The following is a 15,553-nucleotide window of genomic DNA, read 5'->3' as shown; positions in this document are numbered from 1 at the left end:
TGGAGTCCTTGCTTGCAATCAAAATGCTTGCCCATGCTTAGTAATCATCTAGGAAACATGCCAATGCTAAATGAAAATAGACACATATTTCAGTATAACTTATCAAAAATACCCACCTGACAACACCTTAACAACAACTATAAATCAAACAGTATGTTAATTTATAATATCTATCATATTTTAGAGAAGTTATTTGATGTAGTGGAAAGAATGCTAGGTGTGGAGTGGGGAGAGTGCTAAGTCTGAGTCCTGTCTATGATACTTAACTGTGTGATCATGGGAAAGTCATTAAATATTCTCCATGATTCAATGACCTCATTTATATTAGGAATAATAATATCCTTACTACCTCCTTCAAAAGATTGTTGTAAAGATCAAATGAGAGAGCTGCTAAGAGTTTTATGTCCCTTAAAGGAACAAGTTGATGGTGACTATTATTTATATTACTCATCAGGCATCTTTCCGAATAATGAAATTGAGAAATTGGGACAAAAACAAAGCAAAACAAAGATGGCTGCAGTTAACTTAAGCACAATTGAGAGTTATACAAGAGAAAAAGTTTTCTTTTTCTGAGAAGGTGAGGGATACTTTCTGGTGTGGAATTTAATAAGCTGATAGACATCGGTATCTTAGCATTCTGCCTAGAAGTGGAAAGCAAAATTATCTTTATAGCTAAAATGGTGACATATAATTATTCATCCTCAATGGAAATCATTAACACTATGCCATTTCAAATGCACATTTGCCTGGATACTTTATCTCTTTCAAAGAGAATTTAATGAAGAATATTTTGTCATCCTCTGTAATTCACATGAATATGGGGAAGTGAAATAGTGAAAGATTTGGTTTTGAGCACTGAATAAGTACATTAACTCATGACAGTACTGCAGAACAATGAGTGAAAGGTCAATTGTTTAGAACCTAAAATCATCTGGTCATTACTCTACAACTTAGAAAATAGATGACCTGTGAAAAGCTGCTTATAGTGTTCCTGTACTGAACCCACTCTCCTGTTGACTTAGCTGGTATATCACCTTTTTATAGGGCTGTATAGTTTACACAATTTCTTCTTCACAAATCTAGGAAGGAGATAGTTATCTAAGTCCTGGTCTACTATGACTGGTGGACTACCTTATCCATAATTCATGAAAGATAAGCTGCATTGATGGAGAAGGAGAAACTCTATTAAAAGAGATTGTTTTCATTTGTTTTATCTAGACCTATTTTCTCCACTGTCTAGTCTTTGTTTTGGGTACCTACTACCTTGATAACTGTCCTTTTTATCCAGTCTTGATTTTTCAAGGGAGAAACTCAATGTGAAAAGAAAAAAAAATCTAAGAAGTAGACATTACAAATATTATTATTACCATGTTATAGATAAGCAAACAAATAACATGATATAGTGCAGTACCATCAAACTCAAACCAAAATAAATTCCTTCTGGCCACTTACTGACCTAAAAAATTACAAATTTATATTATCTCTGTTCTATTTTTATTTGTTAATTATTTCCCAATTACATTTCAATCTGCTTCCTTCTATACTTGGGAGTTTTGTAGACAGCACAAAGACTGCAATTCATGAGTCTGACTCCTCTGGTATAGTGAATGGAGTGTTGGACTTTGACTCCAGAAGGCCAGATTTTAATATTTACCAACTATGTAACTCTGAGTAAATCACTATACCTATGTGTGACTCAAACAATTGCCTAACATTCATTTCCTAAATCATGGATAGGCTGCAATATACATCAACATATAGATTATCCACTCTTCAAGCTCCTTGCACTAAACAAAACAGAAATTATTAAAGTATTTGTTTATAGATATAATACAGAAGCTCAGACAGAGGCCTGCCCAGTGTTGCACTTATAACAAATGTCTGATACAGGACTTATATCTGCTTCTTCTGACTCTAATTTTAATACTCTTTGCACTACACCATAGTATTGGGCCAATAGAGACAGTAGTTAAATAGGATGTGTACTTTGTTGAAAAAAGAAGGCTAAGAAAAGCACTGTTAGCTTCAAGACTGATATACAGCTCAGCACTAAGCCAAAGGTTGTCTTCCATCTGTCTACATGCATAGATTTCACCTTAGATTCCTAGAGTTCAGGAGGAAACATGGGGATAGATAGTACAGGCCAACACATGCACATGTACACAATGAGAGACAGATAGATGACAGAGAGAGAGAAAGAGGCAGAGAAGAGACTGATAAAGACAGAGAGATGGAGAGAGAATGATAAAAAAAAAAAAAAAGACAAAGACTGAGACTAAGATGGAGACAGACTGAGAGAGGCTAATTTTCCTAGATCCAAGAGCCATTGAAGAGGAGTACTAAGTAATAAGCTTGGACTCTAGATTGTAGCTAACTTGGGAGGGCTTATGTTCCTCACAATGCTTACTTATGAAAAAAAAAATGAAACTCTCATAAATTCAGTAACAACCCAGAAGACCACCATAGACTTCATGCCATCCGTTGGCATATCCCTACAGTTAGCAGTGTGCTCTCATTAGTCTTCCCCTCTGACAAAGTACACAAGTTAGTTAGAAATTCTTGCTGTTTATCCCCTACCATGAGATACTAGAAAGAGTGCTAAAATAAAGCATATTTCTCTGATTCCACAGAAATAAAAATTTGCATTAATAGATAAAGGGGACAGTCAATATGGATGAGGGTTGAAGGATAGTAAGTTTCATGTTATTTTATTTTTATCTTGAGAATGAATAAAGGGATGACAGCAATTATGTACAAAGACCAGCAGAATAAGACAGATGTTTCACTGTTTGGAATGGCCAATTTGCTCCTAATCTGAGCAAGTTTTTGAATTTGTATTAATTCCAACTTTGTAGATTACCTGCCCAAGCCTACTTATATCCAAATTCCATATCTCACTTCCCTTAACCCCTGGTGCATGTTAATACTGCACATTTGTATTAAAATATATGCTATATGGCAATATATTGTAGCATTTTTTCCAACCCAAGAGTCAGAAACTGACCTCCAAAAGTTTAGAGCATTTCAGAGGGGCGGAGCCAAGATGGCAGAGTAGAAAGACGCACATACACTACCTCCGAACCCACTACCCATAAAATACCTGTAAAAAAAAAGAACCACGGGCGAATTCTGGAGCAGCAGAAGCCACAGAATGGAGCAGACAAGATTTCTGCTCCAGAGAGCCTGAAAACCTCTCGCAAAAGGTCCGTAGCTCCCTGGACCCAGAGCAGAGCCCAATCCTGCCTCGGCAGCACAGTGCTGAAAGGACCAGATCCGAGCAGGCTTCAGGGACAGAATCTCCAGCAGCCACGCGGGTCCCTCCACCCACAGGTGATGGGGGTAGGTGAGAGGGTCTCTTTGGTGGGTCGAGAGGGAAGTGGGGTGCCCCCATAACTCAGGCCCCCTCGGGAGTCAGCAGCGGAGGCAGGAGCAGACCAGGGCTCCCCAAGCAGGCAGGAGCCTGGATCCATTGTTGAAGGTCTCTGCATAAACACCCTGAGGGAACTGAGCCCGTGAAGCGGCCCTGCCCAGACCTGAGCACCTGAACTTAATCTCACACTAAATAGCAGCCCTGCCCCCGCCCAAAGCCCTGAGGCTGGGAAGCAGCATTTGAATCTCAGACCCCAAGTGCTGGCTGGGCGGATCTGGAGGCGAGGTGGGAGTGGACTGGACACTCAGAAGTCAAGTCACTGGCTGGGAAAATGCCCAGAAAAGGGAAAAAAAAAATAAGACTATAGAAGGTAACTTTCTTGGTGAACAGGCATTTCCTCCCTTACTTTCTGATGAGGAAGAACAATGCTTACCATCAGGGAAAAACACAGAAGTCAAGGCTTCTGTATCCCAGCCCACGAAATGGGCTCAGGCCATGGAAGAATTCAAAAAGGATTTTGAAAATCAAGTTAGAGAGGTGAAGGAAAAGCTGGGAAGAGAGTTGAGTGACATGCAAGCAAAGCATGAAAAACAAGTAAACACCCTGCTAAAGGAGACCCAAAAAAATGCTGAAGAAAATAACACCTTGAAAAATAGCCTAACTCAATTGGCAAAAGAGGTTCAAAAAGCCAATAAGGAGAAGAATGCTGTCAAAAGCAGAATTAGCCAAATGGAAAAGGAGATTCAAAAGCTTACTGAAGAAAATAGTTCTTTCAAAATTAGAATGGAACACATGGAGGCTAATGACTTTATGAGAAACCAAGAAATCACAAAACAAAACCAAAAGAATGAAAAAATGGAAGATCATGTGAAATATCTCATTGGAAAAACAACTGACCTGGAAAATAGATCCAAGAGAGACAATTTAAAAATTATGGGACTACTTGAAAGCCAAGATCACAAAAAGAGCCTAGACAGCATCTTTCATGAAATTATCAAGAAAAACTGCCCTGATATTCTAGAACCAGAGGGCAAAATAAGTATTCAAGGAATCCACAGATCACCGCCTGAAAGAGATCCAAAAAGAGAAACTCCTAGGAACATTGTGGACAAATTCAAGAGTTCCCTGGTCAAGGAGAAAATATTGCAAGCAGCTAGAAAGAAACAATTCAAGTATTGTGGAAATACAATCAGGATAACACAAGATCTAGCAGCTTCTACATTAAGGGATCAAAGGGCGTGGAATAGGATATTCCAGAAGTCAAAGGAACTAGGACTAAAACCAAGAATCACCTACCCAGCAAAACTGAGTATAATACTTCAGGAGAAACAATGGTCTTTCAATGAAATAGAGGATTTTCAAATTTTCTTGATGAAAAGACCAGAGCTGAAAAGAAAATTTGACTTTCAAACACAAGAATGAAGAGAACCATGAAAAAGTAAGTAGCAAAGAGAAGTCATAAGGGACTTTACTAAGGTTGAACTGTTTACATTCCTACATGGAAAGACAATATTTGTAACTCTTGAATCATTTCAGTATCTGGGTACTGGATGGGAGTACACACACACACATGCACACACGCACACATACATAGAGGCAGAGTGCACAGAGTGAATTGAAGAGGATGGGATCATATCTTAAAAAAATGAAATCAAGCAGTGAGAGAGAAATATATTAGGAGGAGAAAGGGAGAAAGTGAATGGGGCAAATTATCTCTATAAAAGAGGCAAGCAAAAGATTTATTAGTGGAGGGATAAAGAGGGGAGGTGAGAGAAAAACATGAAGTTTACTCTCATAACATTCCACTAAGGAAGGAACAAAATGCACACTCATTTTGGTATGAAAACCTATCTTACAATACAGGAAAGTGGGGGATAAGGGGATAAGCAGGGTGGGGGGGATGATGGAAGGGAGGGCATGGGGAGGAGGGAGCAATTTGAGGTCAACACTCATGGGGAGGGACAGGATCAAAAGAGGGAATAGAAGTAATGGGGGACAGGATAGGATGGAGAGAAATATAATTAATTCTTACACAACACTACTATTATGGAAGTCATTTGCAAAACTACACAGATTTGGCCTATATTGAATTGCTTGCCTTCCAAAGGGAAGGGGTGGGGAGGGAGGGAGGAAGAGAAGTTGGAACTCAGAGTTTTAGGAACAGCTGTCGAGTACTGTTCTTGCCACTAGGAAATTAGAAGTACAGGTAAAGGGGTATAGGATGGAGACAAGGGCAGAGAGGGATGATAGAAGAGAGGGCAGATTGGCAGACAGGGGCAATTAGTACTCTTGGTGTTTTGGGGTGGAGGGAGGGGACAAAAGGGGAGAAAATTTGGAACCCAAAATTTTGTGAAAATGAATGTTAAAAGTTAAATAAATAAATTAATCAATTTAAAAAAAGAAAAATAAAAAATAAAGAAAAAAAGGAGAATTTCAACCATTCATTGCAAATAAACATACAAATTGTGGTACAGTGGAACGAACTCTGACTCTGAAGTAAGAGGACTTTGTCCCTAAAACTTCTCCCTATATAGACCCCAAAGTATTGCACATTTGCATGAAAATATATGTCATATGGTAACATATTGTACTATTTGTCCAACCCAAGAATCAGAAACTAATCTCTAAAGATGTAGACAATTGCGGCTGATCATTATAAGTAAACATGAAAATTGTGGGACAGTGGAAAGCACACTGACTCTGGAGTTGAGCTTTTTCCCCAGGGCTTCTCCCCTATATGACCCTGAAGAAGAAACCTCACTGTTAACATCATGAATTTTGTACTTTGTAAATTAAATGACCTTTCAGGTCCCTTCCAACTGAAAAACAAAACAAAACAAAAACTTGTGATTCTATGAACTTATAAATACTATCTACAAATGCTCTCTTTTAGATATGATTCTGTCATGAAGGGGTGAAAGTAGTAAGATATGATGACTGCATAGGTGATTCCAATAACTCTTAACTTCTCTATGATTCGTTATAAGCCACTGAGAGTTATACGAAGATCATAGGATCCTTGTTCTAGAGCTGAAAAAGAGCTCAGAGGACATTCTATTCAATCTTCTCATTTTCTAGATAAGGAAAATGAGGTTCAGTGGGTTTATTTGTCTCACCCACGGTCAACAGGTAGTGAAGCATCAGAGGCATTGCTCAGGGATTCTTTGTTCAAAATTGCACATGTAACAATTATGGATAAGGACACAATACATCTGTAGAATGAGTGTCATGTGAGTCTTGAAAATGATAAAATCACCTCAGGGGAGGGAAGGGAAATTAAGGAAAATTCTATGAAAGAAGTGCTATGTGAACTGATCATTTAAGTATGAGTAGGATTTCCACAATTAGAGATTGAGGACCAGGCTCACAGAAAAACCTTTGAGTAAAGGCAATATAAGAAATGCTTTACAAATAAAAAGTCCAAGTTAACTGTCATGTAGTTTATAGATATATGAATAAAGAATAATCTAGGGGCGGAGCCAAGATGCCAGAGTAGAAAGACGCACATACACATAACTCCGAACCCACAACCCACACAACGGCTAGAGGGCACCAACTCACGGTGAATTCTGCACCCAGAGGCCACGGAATATTGGAGTGAGGGAGATTTCTGTTCCCGAGAGACCTGCAAACCTCTCGCGGGGGGTCCTTCCCGCTGTGAACTGGGCGCCGGGACTGGTAGCTGAGTGCAGCCCTGCAGCGGCCATGACACCGAGAGGAAAAGATCCCAGCGGGCTACGGAGACGGGATCTCCAGTGGCCACCGGGTCCCTCCACCCACAGAGGGACCTGCAAACCTCTCGCAAAAGGTCCGTTGCGCTGCAAACGCGGAGCCCAGCCCAGACCTACGGTGGCCGCGGCTCCGAGAGGTACAGATCCAAGCAGGCATCAGGGACGGGATCTCCAGTGGCGGCACAAGCGCCTCCACCCACAGGTGACGGGGGTCGGTGAGAGAGTCTCTTTGGCGGGTTGAGAGGGGAGTGGGGTGCCCCCATGGCTTGGGCCCCCCCGGGAGATAGAAGCTGAGAGGCGGCTGCAGACAGGGGCTCCCCAAGTGTCCGGGAGCCTGGATCCATCGTGGAAGGTCTGTGCATAAACCCCCTGAGGGAACTGAGCCTGAGAGGCTGCCCTGCCCCAACCTGACCACCTGAACTTAATTCTCACACTGAATAGCAGCCCTGCCCCCGCCAAAAGCCCTAAGGCGGGAAGCAGCATTTGAATCTCAGTCCCCAAACGCTGGCTGGGAGGACCAGGAGGCGAGGTGGGAGTGAGGAGAATATTCAGAGGACAAGTCACTGGCTGGGGAGAATGCCCAGAAAAGGGAAAAGAAATAAAACTATTGAAGGATACTTTCTTGGAGAACAGACATTTCCTCCCTTCCTTTCTGATGAGGAAGAACAATGCTTACCATCAGGCAAAGACACAGAAATCAAGGATTCTGTGTCCCAGCCCACCCAATGGGCTCAGGCCATGGAAGAGCTCAAAAAGAATTTTGAAAATCAAGTTAGAGAGGTGGAGGAAAAACTGGGAAGAGAAATGAGAGGGATGAAAGAAAAGCATGAACAGCAGATCAGCTCCCTGCTAAAGGAGAACCAAAAAATGTTGAAGAAATTAACACCTTGAAAACTAGCCTAACTCAATTGGCAAAAGAGGTTCAAAAAGCCAATGAGGAGAAGAATGCTGTCAAAAGCAGAATTAGCCAAATGGAAAAGGAGATTCAAAAGCTCACTGAAGAAAATAGTTCTTTCAAAACTAGAATGGTACAGATGGACGCTAAGGACTTTGTGAGAAAGACAGGTATCACAGAACATAGCGAGAAGATTGGAAAAATGGAAGATAATGTGAAGTATCTTACTGGAAAAACAACTGACCTGGAAAATAGATTCAGGAGAGACAATGTAAAAATTTTGGGACTACCTGAAAACCATGATCAAAAGAAGAGCCTAGACATCATCTTCCATGAAATTATCAAGGAAAACTGCCCTAAGATTCTAGAACCAGAGGGCAAAATAAATATTCAAGGAATCCACAGAACACCGCATGAAAGAGATCCAAAAAGAGAAACTCCTAGGAACATTGTGGCCAAATTCCAGAGTTCCCAGGTGAAAGAGAAAATATTGCAAGCAGCTAGAAAGAAACAATTCAAGTATTGTGGAAATACAATCAGGATAACACAAGATCTAGCACCCTCTACATCAAGGGATCAAAGGGAATGGAATAGGATATTCCAGAAGTCAAAGGAACTAGGACTAAAACCAAGAATCACCTACCCAGCAAAACTGAGTATAATACTTCAGGAGAAACAATGGTCTTTCAATGAAATAGAGGATTTTCAAATTTTCTTGATGAAAAGACCAGAGCTGAAAAGAAAATTTGACTTTCAAACACAAGAATGAAGAGAACCATGAAAAGGTGAACAGCAAAGAGAAGTCATAAGGGACTTAATAAAGTTGAACTGTTTACATTCCTACATGGAAAGACAATATTTGTAACTCTTGAATCATTTCAGTATCTGGGTACTGGGTGGGAGTACACACACACACATGCACACATGCACACATACATAGAGGCAGAGTGCACAGAGTGAACTGAAGAGGATGGGATCATATCTTAAAAAAAATGAAATGAAGCAGTTAGAGAGAAATATATTAGGAGGAGAAAGGGAGAAAGTGAATGGGGCAAATTATCTCTCATAAAAGAGGCAAGCAAAAGACTTATTAGTGGAGGGATAAAGAGGGGAGGCGAGAGAAAAACATGAGGTCTACTCTCATCACATTCCACTAAAGGAAAGAATAAAATACACACTCATTTTGATAGGAAAACCTATCTCACAATACAGGAGAGTGGAGGACAAGGGCACAAGTAGGGTGGGGGGGAGGATAGAGGGGAGGGCATGGGGAGGAGAATGCAATCCGAGGTCGACACTCATGGGGAGGTAAAGGATCATAAAAGAATAAAAGTAATGGGGGACAGGATAGAATGGAGGGAAATAGAGTTAGTCCTATACAACACAACTATTATGGAAATCATTTGCAAAACTACACAGATTTGGCCTATATTGTATTGCTTGCCTTCCAAAGGGAAGGGGTGGGGAGGGAGGGAGGTAAGGACGTTGGAACTCAAAGTGTTAGGATCAACTGTAATGTTCTTACCACTAGGAAATAAGAAATACAGGTTAAGGGGTAAAGAAAGCTATTTGGCCCTACAACACAAAACAGAAGACAGAGACAAGGGCAGAGAGGGAGGATAGAAGAGAGAGCAGATTGGTCACAGGGGCAGTTAGAATGCTTGGGTTTGGGGGGGGGAGGGGACAAAAGGGGTGAAAATTTGTAACCCAAAATTTTGTGAAAATAAATGTCAAAAGTTAAATAAAAAAAAAAGAATAATCTAAGCTATGGATGAAAATATATTTTGTGTCAAAATGGAGCCCCTGAAATATCAGTCTGATGAATTTAGACTTCTTTTGGTTGGTAAATGAAGACATTGAAGGTTTGGGAGAAGAGAAATCACATAAATTGAGTTACATTTTACGGAAAATCTTGTTTTCTTATGAGAATAAATAAGATGGACTGGAAAAGTAATGTTGAAGAGAGATTGTAGACAGGGACACCATAGTCGAGTTTTAAACTTACATGGATTTGGATAGGAAAAAAAATATCACTAGGCAGATGAAATTATTCTGCAAAGTGATCTCCAAATTTGAGGAGTCAGAAAGCTGAATGTGGGAATTCTTCAAGGTATTGAATCATAAATCATTCAAAAAGGATATAACTTTGTCTCTTTGGCCAAGGTGGGATGTAAATTTTAGAATAAGGATGGTTGACCATTTATCACCCTCTTTAGCTATTTTCAGATGTGTCTGAAATTCCTATTGCCATCTTTGTACTTTATGAGAAATACATTAAGACTGATAATTCTCTGAATCTATACTGACATAACCAAAATGGAAAAATTTTAATTTGGTGAATATCAAGACAATTCATCCTGAAGTGGTGATTCCATTATATTGTATTCCTGCCCTATACTGCATGTCTTTGTTCTAAGTTTTCTAATCTTTAGTTAAAGTTGAGGTTTTTCAATTTGAATGCAGTTGCCTCATTTATTTTACTTCATTATATATTATAATTACCTCTGCAAATACTGTAAATCTTAGCCAGATTCTGAGCCAAATTTGCTTCCAAAATATGAGAAATATTATATGCATTTTTATGCTTTCCCTTCCTCCTCACTTAGGATATTGAGTTGTGTGATCACCCTAGTTTCAGGAAATCTAATCTGAGGTGACCAGATCTACTTTATCATGCCAGAAATGGTGGCTCTATGGGAATTTTGACAAAAAAACCAATAGTGCATGCTTCATTTACTATCGAACACTGAATATCATCATTATTTGTAGCGCTCATTTTTAATACACAATGACAGACTCTTAAAGTTGAGAGATATGTAGGAAGCCATTTAGTAGAGCCAGAATCTGAACATCTATCCTTACATGATAAATTGACTTCTAGCAGAAGAAATCCTCAACTTTTGTTGCAAAGGAAAGATCATTATGTAACAGTTGTTATATTACATGGGAAGAATGCCATTTTATTATTGTTGTGATAAAGAAATGAAATACTTTATTCAACAAACTTTATAAGCCTTAAAACACTATTGACATCATTATCATGATTGCCATCATCATTTTTATTATCATTATTCAGTAGAATTTCTGAAAACCATTTTAAACACTTGTCTCAATTTCATGGTTTAAGTGGGCTGAAAGAACTTTGGTACTGTTCCCAGTCCTTGCACACACAAGCTGTTTTCCATCTTCGCCCAAGAGGTTAGCATAGTCCCTTACACAAAAGTTAAGAATAGCTGCCAAATGAGAGACGTTTTGAGGATACTAATGAATATACGATTGGGATGAATATACAATAGTCCACTAGTTTATAGTAGTGCAATAGTTTGCAACAGTTCAGACCTCAAGAAATAAGACATTAGGTGTGAGCTTCAGAATAGCAGATCTACTGGCTTAATTTTGTGATTTTGGGATAAAGGACCAGGTATATTTGGTGTTACCTCATGGAAAATCAACTCATCAGGCCAAGCATAAAAATAGAGGAAAAAAAAAAACATGGAATGATGGAAAGAACATTGGGTTTAGAGTCAGAGGTTCTGGATTCAAATAGTATCTCTATTACATGCACATATTGTGAGTTAGGGCACTTCCCTTAATATCTCTGGATCTTAGTTCCCTCATCTTTAAAATGAGGAGTTTCAACTAAATAATCTCTAATGCTGCTTTCAGGTTTAAATCTTTGATCTTATATTTAACTTGCTTCTTGGAAACAAAAATATCAACACAAATAGTATAAGCATTTTGGAATATTAACAGTTTCATTTAGAGTAGGAGACTGGTTTGCATTAGAAAATACATGATAAAGAAAAGTTTATTTAACTGAAAGATAGTGTTGGCATGGGTGAAGAAGGCTGATCATTCTAGAAATCTGACTCAAGACACTATCTGAGGGTAGAGGGCAGTCAGAAGAAAAAGAAAAAATAAATTCACCTAGGGAGAACAAGACCATTGCACTGCCTCCTTGAGGGAAAAGTGTATATAACTTCTTCTATGAAATAAATATGTCTCTGCAAAGCACCCTATTTATGACATAATTAAAGGAAGTGAAAGCAACTAGGTCAGCTTCTAAAAGCCAGAAAAATAATCTGGCTAGTAACAGGTGCCCAAATTAATGCAGGGAAATCTCCTGGGATTCTAGGTGATAAGAGAATATTACAAGATAGCCTGCCAGATATGGAGAGAGAAAGAGAGAGAGAGAGAGAGAGAGAGAGAGAGAGAGAGAGAGAGAGAGAGAGAGAGAGAGAGAGAGAGAGAGAGACACAGAGACACAGAGATACAGAGACACAGAGACACAGAGACAGAGACAGAGACAGGCAGAGAGACAGACAGACAGACAGACAGACAGACAGAGACAGAGAGACAGAGACAGAAAGAGAGAGAGAGAGAGAGAGAGAGAGAGAGAGAGAGAGAGAGAGAGAGAGAGAGAGAGAGAGAGAGAGAATAATGGAAACTGCTAGATATTTATCATATACCAAGCTTTTTGCAAAGCTTTGAGTATATAAAGAAAAAATCTAAACAGTCCCTGCCCTCAAGAAGATTACATTGTTTTCTTTAACTTTTTTTTAAATTTTATATCACTTGAGGCACATTTATTTTCTTTCTCTCTCCCAACCTCAACCACTACCACCACCATCATGAAAAGGGGAAAATAAAAGGCATACAAAACCCTTGGTATAAATTTGCATAGTAAATCAAAGCATTCATTTCCATGTCCAGAGATATATCTCATTCTGCATATTGAGTCCATTACTATTTAATGAAACCTAATGAGTACTGAGGAGCGATGGCCAGGAATGGAAGTTTTTGTTAAGAAAATTGTAGAAATGGTGAGTGAAGCCAAATATTAATGGCTTGCTAGGTACTTTACAGAAAATGTGTGCAGATTTGAGTATTGTTCCCAGAGAGTGGAGGCTGAGGTTAGTAGATGTCTCATGAATAGGAAAGCAATATACACATGATGGCATTTGGAATAGAGTGAAAAGTGATGGTTGAAGTCAGAACACAGCTTAAGGCATGATGTTCTGTTACCTGCCACCTTCTTAGTGGAGTGCTCACGGGGGCAGACTAATCTTGAATAAAGGTCTCATAAAATTATACTTTGCCAGGGTGATAGAAGTATTTTTTTTCTTGATAATAAAGCACATTTTCTTTGATTTCATTTTGTCTCTCTCTTCAAAGGTATGTAGTTGACTATAGAACCTAATAAACCATAATTGTAATTGAATAAGAAGAAGCAGATATAAGTACACCAACAGAAATCACAAATCTTAGTTATTCAACCAATATTTCATAGAGTTTAAGGAGAATAACAAGGAAAAAAGAATTGTCCTTTGCACTACTTTTTCTAATAAACTCGATAAATATTGATTGAAATTTCAAGGAATAAGAAGGTATAATATTCATCCAAGAAAGGATGGGGGAGAGGGAGAAAGAAACAACAAAGCAGACTAAAAATGCACCAGTGCAAAAGCCCTCAACCTTTCCTTGATCCCATATTCTCGAAGACTGTGAGTTACAACTTTCAGATCTATATGAATGGTAGAAATTTTGAGACCAGGTTTTTCTCTAAAGTAATGAAATCACATGCTCAAAAAAATAAATGGGGGCATGTATGGGAGAGGGTGTGATAGAATAAGCAAGAAACTTGCAATAAAGAATAAATTTATAGGGTAAAATTATAAGGAATGGTGAAAAAGTAGATGTTTCTCAAATATATACATATGTACTTATGGACTAGCTGAACTGAGATTTGAAAGGAGGAAGATAAATATCAAGAAAAATGTAAAATATCTGAACTAACAAAATAAGAAATCATTCATTTACTTTTTATGTTTTAAACATTATTATTGTAGGGTTTCTTTATAGAAAGATTTGGTCAATTATAACTGTTCTATTTTGTGTGTTCCTTATTGGGAATTAAAGACTACAAAACCAAAAGAAACAGTGGGTAGTTCATTATGAAGAGAAAGAAGGAACTACATTGAGATAGACCCTTTCTGAATTTTATGAGAAAGAACTAAATGGAAGATTTTACACACACACACACACACACACACACACACACACACACATTTTAGCGCAATTTTAAATCTTATTTAAACTAATTTCATTTTAACTCTAACTTTCCTCTCTGTCTTGGAATTATATGTCACTAACGTAATGCACCCATGTAATATTATATTTTCTACATACAGGAGGGATCCAGAAAGGTATATAAATAATGCCTAGAATAGCATAAAATTATTAACATTTTCTGGATGATGATAAAAATTGGTTTTATTAATTGAAGTAACCTTTAAAATTGCAGTTCTATTTCTACTATTTTATAAATAGTTACGAAATCATTTAAGAAAAAAGAACAAGTTGCAATTTTAGAAACATGACATTAGGAAGCTCGTGGAAACTTGGGGAAGGAATTCTAAAGCTTCTGTCTTACTTTGCTTGATTTCTTACAGATGTCAACTATTCATAACAAATTGTGCTGCCACCACACAAAAAATGCTGAAGCAATTTCTTTGAGTTCTCCTTTGAGCTTTGTTGAACAACAACATGCATTGACCAAGGCCTGAGTTTCTGCTTCATCTCAAAAAGCCTTTACTTGAGAAACACTTTGGATAAATATCCATGAGTTTTATCTTAAGGAAAAAAAGGTGGCTAACATTCAAAATACAACCGTAAAATTTCTGTTCTCTCATGACAAGAAAGCATGGATAACTTACAATTTTCAAATGGAATTGTGCATGGATATGAATAATATTAGTGAAATTAAATCCATAAATAACTTTTTAAAAGGGAGTTTTAGCCTGAAATAACATTTGCTTTATCTACAAAACTTTGAATCAACTTAAAAATAGCAAAGTCAACCAGTTTAATTTTAGTATATTCATCATCTAGGCAGCTAGGTGGTACAACGAATAGACTTCTACGTATAGAGTCAGGAAGACCTGAGTTCAAACCTGATGTCAGACACTTATTAGTTGCATGGCTCTGGGCAAGACCCTTAACCCTGTTCACCTCACTTTCTTCAGCTGTAAAATGAGCTGGAAAAGGAAATGGAAAACTACTCCAGTATCTTTGCCAAGATAACCCAAACTGGGGATCACCAAGAGTCTGACATGGCTGAAAACAACTGAACAACAACAACAAAATATGTGCCATTATTAATGATAGTAGTGGTATCAACAGCAGTGGTTGCATTAATAGTAGTGGTGGTAGTAATGGAAGTAGATCACTATTACTATTAGTAGTAGTAGTAGTAGTACTAGTAGTAGAAGTAACATTTATATCTTGACAGGATTAAAATTCATTTATAGAATGGAATTATCAGCAATGTCTTGTTTTCTAATGCCTTATGACATGTAGGAGACTGGGCTCTTGAAAATCATGGCAGTGATAACACAGGTTGGTGGGTGGAGGCAATCTAGAAAGACTTTAAATGTGGTCCAGTTGAACATATATATGTAACTTAACTGGGTCATAGCATGGTGGCTTTCTTAGCAATGGCAACTGGAGTAATAGATAGGAAGTCATAGGAAGATGATGATCCCTGCTATTGGAGGG

The sequence above is a fragment of the Notamacropus eugenii genome, chromosome 3 (assembly GCF_028372415.1).
Source record: "Notamacropus eugenii isolate mMacEug1 chromosome 3, mMacEug1.pri_v2, whole genome shotgun sequence".
In the NCBI taxonomy this organism is placed as follows: Eukaryota; Metazoa; Chordata; class Mammalia; order Diprotodontia; family Macropodidae; genus Notamacropus; species Notamacropus eugenii.
The sequence above is the reverse complement of the archived record's forward strand: the minus strand, read 5'-3'. Positions refer to the sequence as shown.